Below are 14696 nucleotides of genomic sequence, written 5' to 3'. Positions count from 1 at the left end.
TCCTCCTCCTCCTCCTCCTCCTCCTCCTCCTCCTCCTCCTCCTTCTTTCTCTCTTCCCTCCCCCCTCTCTGAGACAGGCTTCCAACTGCACCTGGAGCTATTTTGACTGGGCTGGCTAGTCTTCAGGCTTCTGGGATCCACCTAGCTAGCTAGCTCCTTGCCCTGGAGTTATAAAACACTATGCCTGACATTTGCGTGGGTTCTGGGGATCCAACCTCAGGTCTCTATACTTGACAGCAAGCACTTTACACCCCCTCCATCCCTCTCCCCAGTCTGAGACTAGGTTATGTATTTATGAAGATAGAAATGGAACTGGGCCTACTGGCCTGAACCTGTAATCAGAGCTGTTTAGGGGCTGAGGCAGGAGGATCATGAAGGCAACTTATTATCTTGAAATAAAATAATATTAAAAGGGTTGTGGATGTGGATAAGTAGGAAAGTGCTTGTTTATCATCTGTGAGAGGCCCTAAGTTAATTCCCGGCACCGAAAAGAGAAAAAGAAAGAAAACCTATTATCTCTAGTTCTGGAGGCTAGGATGTAAAAAATGAAGGGGCTAGAGAATGGAAACCCAGTTCGGAGTAGATTACTGGTCTAGCATCTGTATTTAATTTCCAGTATAAAACCAACAAAACACACACCAAAGGTGGTTTTTTTCTGCTGTGTCACCCGATGGAGCGACCCAGAGAGGTACACGTGCTCGTGACTGTGACACCCCTCGAAGGCTCCAGCTCCACACTGTTGCTTTGGGGATCCTTGCCAACCCGGGAAACTTAGGGATCCATCCAAGCCACAGCATTCCCTTCTGCTCCCCGAATCCATGTTTTTCTTAAACGCACAGCACGTTTTTCTCTATCCCAAGAGCCCCAACTTATTCCCGCGTCACCTTCAAGGTGCAAAGCCCAGAGTGTCGCTTGAGTCAGATATGGACAAGACGCAGGGAACAGCCCATGCTGAGGCGTCGTCTTCCCTCCCTGAGCCGGGAGATCAAGCGATTGTCCTTTGGTCCAAGGAGCTTGGAAGCTGCCTCTTCTGTGGGTATTACCTGAATTGGAGCTCTCTCGGGGCTGTATGCCGTGACGGATCTATTCCATATGGATACGGCAGGGGCGGAGGGGGCGGGGTCCTGGCTTGTACCTTCTGGAGTGGCAGGTTGTATTATACCTGGGTCCATGGGAGACTTCACCCGGATGGTCATCATGGTTCATAATGATAGGTGGAGAGCTGCCTGGATATATCCTGAGGTGGTGCAGGGCGGTGATTGCTGAAGCACCTCTCTGAAAATGTTACTCTCATGGTCCTCGAGGTCTCCAGGTCTCCTCCGCCCCAAACAGCCTCACTTGGCCACGCTCTTAGCGCTTTCTCCCAACGTGCTTCCAAGTTCTCCGTCTGTCAGCCAGAATGAAGAGTCTCCGGTTTACTCCCGCCTCCCTCTGAATGCTCAATTTCTCTTCCCACCGCCTTTCCTTTCCCTCATTCTGAGTTCTGATCCCGCAGATGCTGGGCGGAGCCCCGAGGGCTTCTGTGCCCTTGTATTTCTGCCAAAGATCGTAGTCTATTGACTTTGAGGTCCACTTCCCACAAAGTCCTAGAACACAGGCAGAGTCCTTACTGTGACCAGGGTACCTCCATCCCCGGTTCCCTCTGAGATCCCATCAGAGTGGCCTTTGCCATCCATACTCTGTAACATCCAGCTCTGTTCTCCTCACCTTCCGTTCTCTCTTCATGACCACAGAGGCTTTCCCTGGCCTTTTCCTCCTCTTCTGTGCAGCCTTTCTTCACCTCCGCCCATCTTAGCTCTGTCAGGACAGCACCCCACTTTGCTGGCATTGTCTGTCTTAGTCCGGTCAGTGACAAGATCCCAGAGACTGGGTATTTGGGAAGAAAAGAAACTTGTTTCTAACACTTCTAGAGTTGAGAAGCCAAGGCAGAGAAGGACCTCCTCGTAATCTCGACACCTCCCACACAGGCGAGTGCACCCATGGTGCTGGATATGTTCATGTGGAGTCGGTGAGCTCGGAGTTGTCAGAGTTGTTTTCAGGGCTATAGATTATCCTAAGAAGAGAGCAGGGCTCCTCCTGAATCCTTTGTGTAACTAGACACGGAGCCTGCTACGGCCTCCCCCTAGCCACCCCAACTCTTGTTCAATATAGTCCTAGATTTTCTATTGCCTGACCAAGCAGGGTGTCTGGGATGGGTGTGGAGGACCGACATTTTATGTATTTAGGAATTGCGCGTGTGGTATACGTACACATATACCACACATCCGTCCGAAGGCCAGAGGTCAACTCTTGGTGTTGTCCTCAATTGCCCTCTATTGTTTCTATTGGCCCTCTCACTGACTTAGAGTTCACCATTTTGTCCAGACTGGCTGACCAGGGGTCCCCTGGGATCCACCTGTCTCTGTGACCCCCTCCTAGTGCTGAGGAACAGTCACGAGCCACCACATCCACACGTTACGTGGGTGCTGGCGATCCAAGCTCAGTTCCTTGTGCTTCTGCGGTAAGCACTTTCCCCACCAAGCCATAGTCCCACAGATTTAATAATATCCATTTCTATTGTATGCCGCTGTGTGTGTGTGAGGACTCCCAAGCACACTTGTGGCACAATGGCAGGCAGTCTGCAGTAGAGGACAGAGGAAATGGAGACACCAGAATAGGATGCTGGCTCTGGATCTTGGTGGTCAGTGAAATGAGACAGAGAGACCCCGAGGACAGGCTTCCTAGGAAGGAGGGCTACTGGAGACAGTAACATGGCGGGTGATTGCCAGCCTCTGCCCTCCTGACCACTCTGACAGCTGGACCTATGGAGTGGAAGGTTTATGTTTCAGCTTGGGGGTGGGGGACAGGGACTTGAAGTCCTTGGTTGGAGTTGGCCAGAGGCTTAAGTGGTTCTTTCCCATCAAGCCATTGGCTCTTGGCCCTGGGGAGGCAGGAACGGTGAGCAGGCACCCTCTGGGTTCTGGTCTGATCCGGGGAGGAGGAAGCCCTTTCTGCATAGGGAACTCCGCTGCTCCAGGCAGGGGCTGTCTGGCCAGAGGTGTGGATAGGCCTCAGCTCCCAACTCCCTTGCCCCTGATTCTGTCTTGCCTACCTAGCTGAGCTTGGCCATCTGCAGCTTGGGCCCAAGCCAGTGTTTCTCCTTCCTGCCCTTCATCAAGAACCTCTGCATTCCTCACAGCCTGGGTCTGGCCTCCAGGCTCATACCAGAGCTGGCTCAGCCTTCTCTGTGCCCCTTCCAACTCCACAGGTGCTCAGAGGCTGGGTGAGTCAGCTTTACTGCCCCACTGGTGCTGAGCCCCTCAAAGGTTGGTGGATTCCCTTACTACTGTCCAGTGCCACCTGGGCTCTGTGTGTGTGTGTGTGTGTGTGTGTGTGTGTGTGTGTGTGTGTGTGTGTTAAAGCCTTTTGAGGAAAGAGGATGGGCCATCATCAGCATCATAGTGGGTGGGCTTCCCAGTGTTAGGGATGCCTTCCGTGCACTTGGCCAGCCCAGACCTCACAACAGCCCTGCAAAGTAGGCCAGCAATGGCATAGCAACAGTAATAGGAGAGGTTTCCAAGCTCCTGCTGTGTACCAGGTGCTGTTCTGAGCATCTCACAGATATTTATTGGTTTAATCCTCACCATACCCCATGAGCTGCTATTACAGAAGCACAGAGAAGTTAAGTAACCTACCTGAAGTTAAACCATCTGTAAGGCGCAGAATAGGGGATTAAATCACGTAGTTTGGACTCAGTGGAAAGGCACAGGGAAGGGGCCCCCTTCTTACGATGTCTCGGTCCTTTCTGTAACTGACTTATCGCCTGTAGTTCAGGAGAAGCCTAATACCGCCGAGGCCTTTCCATATTGTGCCACATGACATGATTTTCTTCCTTTTTGAAAGATGAATACTATTCTACCCTATGGGCACAACCCACAGCTTCTCTGCTCACAGCTAATACACTTCTCTCGTCCTGACCACCGAGGAACAGTGCTGAGGAAATTGGGTGGCAAATGTCTCCGACATCCTCTCCTACTTCTCTCGGATATCTAACCAGAGGTGGAATGCTGGTTGTTTAGATAATTCTACCTTAAATTTTCAAAGGCTCGCCCCCTCTGCTACTCCCCAGCCTCCTGCACTGATTAATATCCTACCAATAATGTACAAAATTTGAATTTCACCACATCCTTGCCAGCTCTTGGCTAACACTCTCTTCTTCCATCACTACTATTTTTTCGAGACAGGGTTCCTCTGTGGAGTTCTGATTGTCCTGTAGATGAGGCTGGCCTGGAACTCACAGAGGTCCACCTGCCTCTGCCTCCAGAGTGCTAGGATTAACGGTGTGTGCCACCATGCCCAGTGGTCCTTTACTACTTAAAAAGACATGATTTGTTATTATATATGTATGTATGCATGTGTGAGTACGCGTACATGTGTGTGTGTGCATGTGTGTGTGTGTGTGTGTGTAGTCGTGGGCACACATAACATGGTGCTTGTGCTGTGATCAGAAGACAACTCTGTGTAATCAATGCCTTCCGTTTCCCTTTATATGATCCCAGGGCTGGACTCAGCTTGCCAGGCTAGCAAAACAGGAGCCTTTACCTTCTGAGCTACCTGGCTGGCCTGTCAGGGTCAGGGTTAGGTCACTTCCTTTATTTCTTTGGGTTTGTTTGATTTCAGCATGAGAAGTCCTCATGTGGCACAGGCTGGCCTTGAACTTGTCATGTTGTGAAAGATGAACTAAACTCCCGATCCTCCTGCTTCTACTTCCCACTGTTGTGCTCCCAGCTGTGGGCTGCCATGCCCCCAAACAACCGTCCCACACACGCCACCTCTTGTGGGTAATATTTAATAATCAGCGCCCAGTCCAGGCAGTTTCCAGACAGCCACCATTTTCCTGCGGGTCCAGCTCTGGACCACGACTCCGGCTGTCTAGAAACACCTGTCCTGGCACCCACGAGACGCCAGCGTGGTGGCTGCCTCTGTCAATCCACCATGCTGTCCACAACGCTTGGCTGAGCCCAGACCATCCCGCTATGACTGGCGTACCCCGTAGAAACAAGATTCTTAATGCTTCAAGATTATCCAATATTTATATATTTAAAAATGCTCAAATAACAAGATGCCCACACAATTAGAGTTGTTGCCCAATACCTAACCTTAGCTATAAATTGTTACCCAGGTCTGCTCCTGATCCATCTGTAGTTCTCCCTGGCTGCTACCTCTCTCCTCTCTCTTCTAGCTCCTCCTCTTCCTTTCCTTTTCTCTCTTTGCTCCTCCCACATTAGCTCCTCCCACATTAGCTCCTCCCACATTAGCTCCTCCCACATTGGCTCCACCCCAATTACCGAGCTTATTGCAAATAATGTAGCAGGTAGCAGGAGATTATCCTGCTACACTCACCGGGCTTTTTTCTTCCTTCTTTGAGTAGCAACAACTTTTAGTATCATGATCAGCTTATCACCAAATCCAACCCATAGACCCTGTTCTGCTGTCTTCTGGGAGTTCTGTCGTTGCCGGTTGGATGTTTAGGTTTTCCACCCATTTTCAGAGTCTGCCAGTGCTTTCCCATTCTTTTCATACAGTGTCTGTCTGTGCATCTCAGTGCCTTCCTGAGGACAGGCCATGTCACTTCCTCCTTCCCAGGCTAGGCAGTGATCACAGCCCACTGGGATGGTGTGAGCTTGCAGGGAGGTGGGCTTCTCCTACTCCCAAATATTTATTGCCATGGGTGTGGTCAGGAACTCTGTGACAAAGAAGAGACCTCAGGAGTTTTTATGCAAGACCAGCAGCCCAGAATCAGCTAGGCACTTGGAATAATGCTTCAGTGAGCATTTTTGGGCTCTGACTGAAGTCACATGACAGTGAAGAGTCCCACATGTACCACTGAGAGATGGCTGGCTTTCATCTTGGTGCTCAGCCAACTCTTAAAGACCAAAGGGAACTTTGTAGTTAGAAGAATGATCTGGGCTGGGTAGTGGTGGCACACACCTTTAATCCCATCACTCAGGAGGCAGAGGTAGGCGGTTCTCTATGAGTTCCAGGCCAGCCTGGTCTGTAGAGCAAGTTTCCGGATAGCAGGGCTACAAAGCGAAACCCTGTCTCAGAAAGAAGGAGCAGGAAGAGGAGCAAGAAGAGGAGGAGAAGGAGGAGGGGGGAGGAAGAGGAGAAGGAAGAGGTGGTACTGGGGTTTAAAGTCTCAGGGTGGGGGTGAGGCAGGTAGATGACCACTGGCATTCCCTAGCTGTGATGTGTTGAGCCTGCTGGGTTTGGTACTCGAGAGTCTTTGGCCATGATCAGGAATTTTTCAAGCCAGCTGTTCAACACAGGGGTCTATACTGCTCTGGATCCTGGATTTCACAGGTCTGGCAGGCACAGGTTTGTCTCTGATGGGGTGACCTGAGAATCAGGGCTCACAGGCTGTGCCTGTCACTTTCCGTGTGACCCGGACAGGCCTATCCTTGCCATGGACTTCAGTTTCCTTTTCTGTAAAGTGAGCATTGTTCTCTTACAATGGAGGAGGTGTAGGGTTAAACAAGATGGTGTACTTAGATCTGTGCTAGGAGCAAGATGGAGAAACTGACACCCCCAAAGTGTACAAGCTTCTGTTCTGCCTGGGTTCTGTGACAGAAGACTGGTGGAGCTCACTGGACCTGCCTCTGGATGAGCCACGCTTACATCAGCTCCGGACAGAGCAGCCCAGAGTCATGAGAATGTGATTGTGGGTGGTTCCCTTTGCCATGATATTCCATATAGTCAGGGTGGTCTGTAGGAAGGTCCCCTAAAAGACCTGGCCTTCAGCTCAACTCTGCAGGAATGGTCACAGCGGGCCATCCACTATCATCATATCATCTGCCAATCAGGAGGCGGTGGCATCTTGGAGGCCTGCTAGTTGCGCTGTGGTAGGAGACAAAAGTTCACCCGCAGGACAGTCACTTTGTCAAGTGGGGGCTCTGGTTAATGGGGGAAGTAGGAACTCATTGACTTGGGAACTTGGGGAATCACTTCTTAGGGATGCCCACCCTCAGGGACATTGTGTGCTTGCCTCGTTGGGTCCACAGTGGCCTATGCTGACCCCATCTCTACTTTATAACTGAAGAAGCGGAGTGCGGAAGGACGGCACCCTTAGGCTAGTCCTGGACTCTGGGTTTCCCATCAAAATTACAGGGACCAGACAGACACATTTGAGGAAATGTTCTGGGTATGAATTATTGCCTTCTGCTAGAGAGGCCGGAGGACGAGTGGTGCAGACAAAGCCAGGTTCATTGGCTAGCCTCTTGCTCACTTCTGTCACCTGCCTCTCCTCCCTGAATCAAGCCTCTTGGACACTCCAGGCCTCCCAAAGGATACCCTTTGGGGTGGGGGTGGGGGCTCAGCAGAGAGACAACCACCACGTGTGTGCCCAAGGGCGCTGGCAGAGTTGAATATCTGTGGAAGCTAGTGGCACTGAGCAAGCACATGGTGACTGGACAGGAGGTCAGGGCTTCCCCTTCCCCCTTTGCTCCTGCTCAGGGCAGCGAGTGGGAGAAGCCCTGGACAGCTGGGTTTTGTGCCCACTATATATAGCCCGGCTCAGACACGCACAGCGGCTATTTCTGTGTTCCTCCTCCTACTGAGGCAGGGGGAGGGGAGAGAAAGTAGTCCATCTAAAAATATAACCGGGAAAAATATCACAGCGCCGAGCCGCACCCGAGATCTGTCTCCTTCTCTCGCCTCCGCCCCCGCGCCCCTACTTACCTCACTTCTGTCTTGAGGGTGCCATCAGGCTGTGGCTCCTCCTCACCCTGTCGCAGCCTCCTAGTGCTTATGGGGTGGGGCTGGAGCTGGAAACGCTGAAGTCTAGGCTCCAGTAGGGAGCCACAGGTTCTGAAACTAATCTCTTCCGGCCCCTTAGGATTGCAGAGAGACACAGTCTGCTGGCTGCGGCCTCAGAGGACTGGGATCAGGACGCCGCCATAAGCCTCAGTTTCCCCTTAATGATGAAAAGTGAGCCTCTTACACTAGATGAGTGAGGATGTGGCTATGCTGGACCCAGCCCCAGGTTTCAGGCTGCCCTAGCATTGCCCATGTTCATCCTGCTCACTGAATCCCACCCACCCTGGGAGCCTCTCGAGGACAGAGCCAGTCAGCCCAGGTCTGTCCTCTAGTGCCCGGAAGTGCAATGCCCATTGTGGCTTTCGGTAGATAGCAACAGTTGCTGGGGACTCACAGTTGCCCAGTAAGGCAGTGGAGTGAGAGTACCTGAGCTGCCTCAGGCTATGTCTTGCTGTGTGGCCGTGTTGGGTCTCCAATCTACTCAGAGAGGGAAGCAATGTCTCCTGGATCACACAGTTGAAGTGGAGTTTCAAGAAAACAGACTGCTTCCGCTCTCTCACCACACACACATACCCCAAGCCCCCAAGTGGGCAGGCACAGGGCACCTTATCTGTGGTTTTCCCTTCTCCAGATATGGGAGACACTGTTGGGTCTAGGAAAGCTCCCCAAAGAGCACCCCTCTTCCTGTCATCATACCCCTCCGGGGGTAGATTAGAACTCTGTGAGTTCCAGGCCAGCCTAATCTACATAGCAAATTCCAGGCCAGTCATGGATACATACTGAGCTTCTGACAAAAAAAAAAAAAAATCAAACAGTAACAACAAAACACTTTTTAAAAAAAGATTTATTTATTTATTTTATGTATATGAGCACACTGTAGCTGTCTTCAGATACACCAGAAGAGGGCATCAGATCCCATTACAGATGGTTGTGAGCCACCATGTGGTTGCTGGGAATTGAACTCAGGACCTCTGGAAAAGCAGTCAGTGCTCCTAACCACTGAGCCATCTCTCCAGCCCCAGCAAAATATTTTTTATAACATTTTAAAAATCAGATGTTACTCAGTATAGGTTGCCTGCTTTACCACTCAAACAGTAAATTCCACGAGGTAGGAGCTAGCATTCTAAGAAATTTGGTGACTGGGCCTCAGTCACACAGCTGGAAAGTGGCCAACTAAAGACGTGCTCATGAACCACCAAGTTATGAAGTCAATGATCTGTTATCTTCTCTCTACTAAGCAGAGTGCTGGTCTGCCCTCTGCACCCCCAGATAGTTGCCCTGGATGGGCTTGTAGCATACTTTTGTTCCCTGGCCAGTTGACAGCGGAGTGCAGCGGGGTTCGTCGTGGCTGTATGGAGCTAACTAAGGCTGTGCTTGAGGTAGCTATGCCATGGAGAGTGAGCTGTCTTCTCTGGCCAACGCCGAGCTTTGCGGAGGCATTAACAAGCCATTTAAAAAGCGCTGACAACACACTTTGCAGCCTCCTATTTAAGACGTACTAAAAAATAAGCACCTTCTCAGGGAGGAAGCTGCAGCTCGGCGGGTGAAATATGGTCATGGTGTCACCTGCAAACCTGTTACCCTGAGGCTGAGGGGGTGGTGGCAGTGGGATCAGAGAGCACCCAGCCTTACCCTTCCCAGGTGGCCTTGGAAGGTGACAGGTGCTTGGTGAGCTGGGGGGATCCTAAGCTTCTGTCAGGGGACACGGAAGGAGGCCTGCAGTTTTGGGGGGGGTGGTTTGAGGCTGTGGAGGCAGAGGAAATTAACAGGCTGTAGGCTGTTCATTTCCCAAACGCAGAAGCCAAGGCCCAGCAGTGAAAATCCTAACTTCCGACTGTCCTAAAAGCAGCCCTAAGCCTGGCCCAAGTCCAAGGGGCCATGGTACAGAAGCCACTCCTGTGTCTCCCTTCTGTTTTTAATTCCAGTCCAGACATTCCTAGGACCAGGATAGGCCTGGGTTTAGAACAAGCCGAACACAGAGTGAACAACAGGGAATGAGCAAAAAATACAATCAAACTATCAAAGAAGAAACAATATCAAACACAAATAACATCATCAACAACACAAAAAGCAACAAAAGGAAACAGTCCCTGGCTCTGCGTGGAGTTTACAGTTTCATGGTCTCAGGGCAAATAGAGTCTGGGCAGAGTTGTGAGGATGCGTCTACCACCCAGTGGATGTGGATGCTTCCTTAAGCAGCCAGCCCTGACTGAGCCTACAGGGTGAGTGTGTGCCAAGGGGAGCAGTTGCACAAATGTCACAGAGGGGCTAGCGTATGCAAAGGCCCTACGGTAGAAGCTTCTGTGAGACTCTTTAAGGCTAGCATGGCGGGGGCAAAGCTCTGTGGGGAGCGGGATCCCCCTGAAGGGGGCTGGACTTCCTGGAAGCCCATGAAGGGAGTTAACTGGTGTGGAGAGGGCTATACACTTGGGGATGGCTGTGGGTGGATTTCTGCTTGTTATGTGGGGAAATGGATTCAAGTTAAGATTGTCCCTGGGAGATGGGTAGCTAGGGGTGAGTGTGAACATCCAGCAGGAGTGGTGGCTTGGACCCACTGGCTTTCTCTGTTCTTAGCATTCTCTCCTCAGCCACAGAGGCAGCTCCCTTTCCTGAGAGGTCTGTTCTTCCTTCACCGTGTTGGGAGGCCAGTCAAGGCCAGCATGAAGCTCTTGGTGGGGAGCTCTTACTTGGAGACAGCTGGAGACACAGCTGGGGACAAGAGTGTGAGGTGGAGGAGGTCACTCTGTGTCATCTCTTTGATGTCTAACTCAGGGAGGAGCCACTGCCCAGAGCGGAAGGGGGAGAGAAGAAAATAGCAGGCTTTCCTTAATTATGACTGATAGTGACAGCTTGCATCTTTAGTCTGAAAAGTATCTATGGGATAAGGACCGCTTTTCTCAATCGGGATAATTATGTTAATTAAAATGCTTTCTTTATAGCAGTTCTGATTAATAAAAACAGCTCCACTGCTCTCTTTAAACACTCTAACCTTCTGTCACACAGGGAAGGAGGCCCTTTCTCAGCAATTTACGGTTCTTCACACTGATTCCAAGAGACGACCTGCTGCCAGGGTGGCCTGGTGGTGGGTGCTTGGTTCCACACATGTGAGAATGGGTACAGGCAGAAGGGACAGGAGAGGGACCAGACGGGCAGCTGGTCCAGCCATGGGCAGCATCCGATGAGCCAAGCCACTGTTGCTGAGTCTGCGGGAGAATGATAATACCACTTATTTCTCTAATTGATGTTTATTTCCGATGGAAAGCATAAAGATAATTAACAAGGTTCTAATTAAGAAAACTTACGTGTTGAGGAGCAAGGTGCTCAGGCCAAAACTGTGGCCGCAGTGGAGGGGTGGGAGAAGCTTGTAGCCTTGTGACTGGGAGGGGAGAGGGACTAGGGATGCAGATGCTGGAGCATCCAGAAGAAGCTCTGGCCCCTCATACCCCAGAGGAAGTGGCTGGAGTACAGGTGATGCAGGAGTTAGAATAACCCCTGCTATGAGTGTGTTAAAATATGTGTTAATCTATATGACTGTACCTAAATGTTCATGTGTGGATGTGAGTGTGAAAGTACATACTGCGTGTGCGTGTGTGTGTGTTCACACACACTAAGTGGCAGCAATCTCCTCTCACAGCCGTGGGAAGATGGGAGGTTCCCCAACAATGTCAGGCTGTTAGAGCTCTGGAGTAGCCAGGGTGGGGCCTCTCTCTCTCCCTGCCCTCCTTCATCAGCCTGTGGTTCCAGCCCTGATCTCTGAGGCAGGCCCAGGACTCCGGTCTGGTAGGCTGTGAGGGCTTCAGTGAGAGCAGACCTAATGAAGGAGGGTTCGAACCTCACAGCAGGAGGCCCTTCAGCTGTCCACTGCGCCTTCTGAAATGGTTCCACAGAGATGGAGTCTCAATGGAGAGGTCTCTGGTGCTGACAGGAGGCGCTGTGGATTCCCTACAACATCCAGGTCCAACCATCCCAGTCCTGACATGCTTATGACACATGTGGAAGTTAGAGGACAACTCCCCTCACCTTCTACCTTTAGACAGGATCTCTGTTTTGTTTTGCTTTGGTTTGTTCCCTACTGTATACTAGGCTAGCTGGCCTATGGGCTTTTGGGGATCCTCCTGTCCCCATCTCCTATCTCCCCATAGGAACCTTGGGATTACAAATACTAGTACTGTGGCTTTCATGTGATGTCTTGGGATTTGAACTCAGGTCCTCATGCTTGTGTGGCAAGCCCCTTCCCAGCTCATTCTTGCTGTCCCTTCCTGGCTACTCTCCTGATTCCTTATGCTATGGCCTCCTGCTCAGCTCCTGCCAGCCAGTACCCTGTGTTCCAGACCCAGTCTGGGGTCTTGCCAAGTCCCTCCATGGCTCTCTTCAACGAAGTCCTACCCAGCCTCCTTTGCTGTTAGAACCGAGGAAGCAAGGTTGATAGAAGCCTCAGCTATGCTACTGGCTGAGGAAGAGCCTGCTTTTGGTCCTTGTGGCCACTGAACACAGGGCTTGCCTAGGTCCCACAGTGCAGAATCAGGGTCTGGAGAAAACACTGAGTCCAAGACTCCTGATCTTGGGGACTTCCAAGAGTGTCTAAGGCAAAGGAATCCCCATTGCCAAAGAAGGCTATGCTAGTAGGTCCTTGGACCCTTATGACAGGTTGGGGCTAGAGGCTTCCACATGTATATATAGGTATGCAAACCTACAGTTATGTAGGTATGGTCACATGAGTGTACATTGTCATGTGTATTTGAGGACCTGTAAGAAGGGGGCATACTGCCTGTCCAAATGTGCCAGTGTTGACACACACATGTGTACAACAAGCATGTGTTTTGAAAATTGAGCACATGTACACGGGCTGAGGGCCTGCTTCTGTACACAGGGCTTTTAAACATGCATATCTGAGGCCATCTTCAGACAGCGCTTCAGCTCCCTGGGTCCTGGCCTGATGTGTGGGTGGATCAGTCCCTGGGGGAACCTGCCAGTGATTCCCACCCAACATTCATGCCCATGACAAATCAGGAGCCCTTGAGTCCACCTCACCGGAGAACCTAGTAAGGCACCTGAATCTTACTAGACACCCCAGCTTCGAACTCCCAACGTGTAAGCCATCTGCTGGCAAGAAAGGGCCAGCACTCATGCAGTCAGCCAGGGTGGCTTCCTAGAGTAGTTGATCAGTTGGGAGAAAGGAACATGGTTGGAGGATGTGGGGCAGGGTTCAAGGCCAAGCAGTGTGTGTGTGTGTGTGTGTGTGTGTGTGTGTGTATGAGTATGTATGTGCGCACACGCATGCTTGCACGCACGTTTCTGTGTGTGCTTACTCTGCATGGTCATGGGGTTCCATCACCACTCCCCAGCATAACCCCCAGCCTTCCATGGAACTCTGAACTTACCCCTCTGAGTTGGGAATTGCTAGTACATGCGCTATTCGTCTCTCCCGATATTTGATATTGATATCGTCTCAGGCTCCAGCTGAGTCCATGACCCTTAACCCCTAGAGAGCCCTGTTCTCAGATGGAGCAGCCCCATGACTTCAGAAACAGGTGCTAGTGCAGGGATTTACAGGACAGCCCTGTCTCCAGACACCGGTCGGTTCTTACATGCATGTGGAAGCCTGGTCCAGTAGTATCTGGGCCCGCCCCTCCCACACAGCCTGCTTGGGGCTGCCCCCTCTCACCTCCGCTGTATTTACGTGTCTATTTTATGATTTCAATTTTTAATGCCTCTGCTCTTTGAAGACGCTTAATGCTTTCGAGTGGAACATTTCCTTCCAGGACCTGAGCGCAGATTGAGGACAGAGCAATAAATCAACTAATAACTGGAACCTCATTTTCTGCTCCACGGCAGAGAGTTAACCCCTGCCTCGCCGTGCTCCTCTCACTGGCAGCCGCGAGGGGCGGCTGAGGGGTTTGCAGGCTGCTGAGCGGCATGCATAGTTCAGCTTGTCGCTCTGGCCCTCCCTCCTGCTTCTGTCTCCTCTCCTCAAAGGTCTCTTCCACCTTTTACTTTGTCTTCCCCTTCATCATTATCTTATTATTTCTGACCTGCTCAGAGCAAATGGAGATAGGGGAAGATCTGGAATTGGGGATTCTGGAAGCACCTGGGGTAGTGTGATAATCCTGCATTTGTCAGCAGCCTTCTAGAACCCCTGGCTTGTGTGAGCAGGCAGGACTGTTCAATTCTGTCTGGGAATCAAAGCCACCATCTACGTAAAGGACCTTGCCACATGGGTGGATCACGATTGAAATCCAGCAGCATTGTCTTGAAGTTGATTCGGGCAACCTGAGTCTTCCCGCTTCGCTTTGCCTGCAGTACCTTGGGAAAGGAGAGGAGAGAGTCTGGCACGTGTGAAAGTGGCATTCATGGCTCTTTGCTCGTGTGTCACACAGGTCTGGGTGTGTGTGTTTACAAGCATGTATTTTTGTGTGCTGCTCTACACAGTCATGGAGTTCCATCAGCATCGCCGAGAATAATCCCCAGCCTTCCGTGGGACTCTGAGCTTATTCCTTTGTGGCTTAAGACACACTGCTTGTCCTTTGTTTCTTCAGTTCCCCATCTGTAACAGGAAGCTGAGAATTGTGTCTCTCTGGCTGTGCCTGGTGTCGGAGGCCTCAATGCTCAGGAGGCTGAGGAGTAGATGAGGTTCAAGGCCAGCCTGGGCTACATTATAAGACCCTGTATAGAAAATGAAAAGTAAAAAGAGAAGAGAGGGCCGGGCGGTGGTGGCACACGCCTTTAATCCCAGCACTTGGGAGGCAGAGGCAGGCAGATTTCTGAGTTCGAGGCCAGCCTGGTCTACAGAGTGAGTTCCAGGACAGCCAGGACTACACTGAGAAACCCTGTCTCGAAAAAACCAAAAGAAACAAAAGAGAGAGAGAGAGAGAGAGAGAGAGAGAGAGAGAGAGAGAGAGAGA

The sequence above is a fragment of the Grammomys surdaster genome, unplaced genomic scaffold (assembly GCF_004785775.1).
Source record: "Grammomys surdaster isolate TR1022 unplaced genomic scaffold, NIH_TR_1.0 241, whole genome shotgun sequence".
Classification (NCBI taxonomy): domain Eukaryota; kingdom Metazoa; phylum Chordata; class Mammalia; order Rodentia; family Muridae; genus Grammomys; species Grammomys surdaster.
This window is presented reverse-complemented; position numbering follows the sequence as displayed.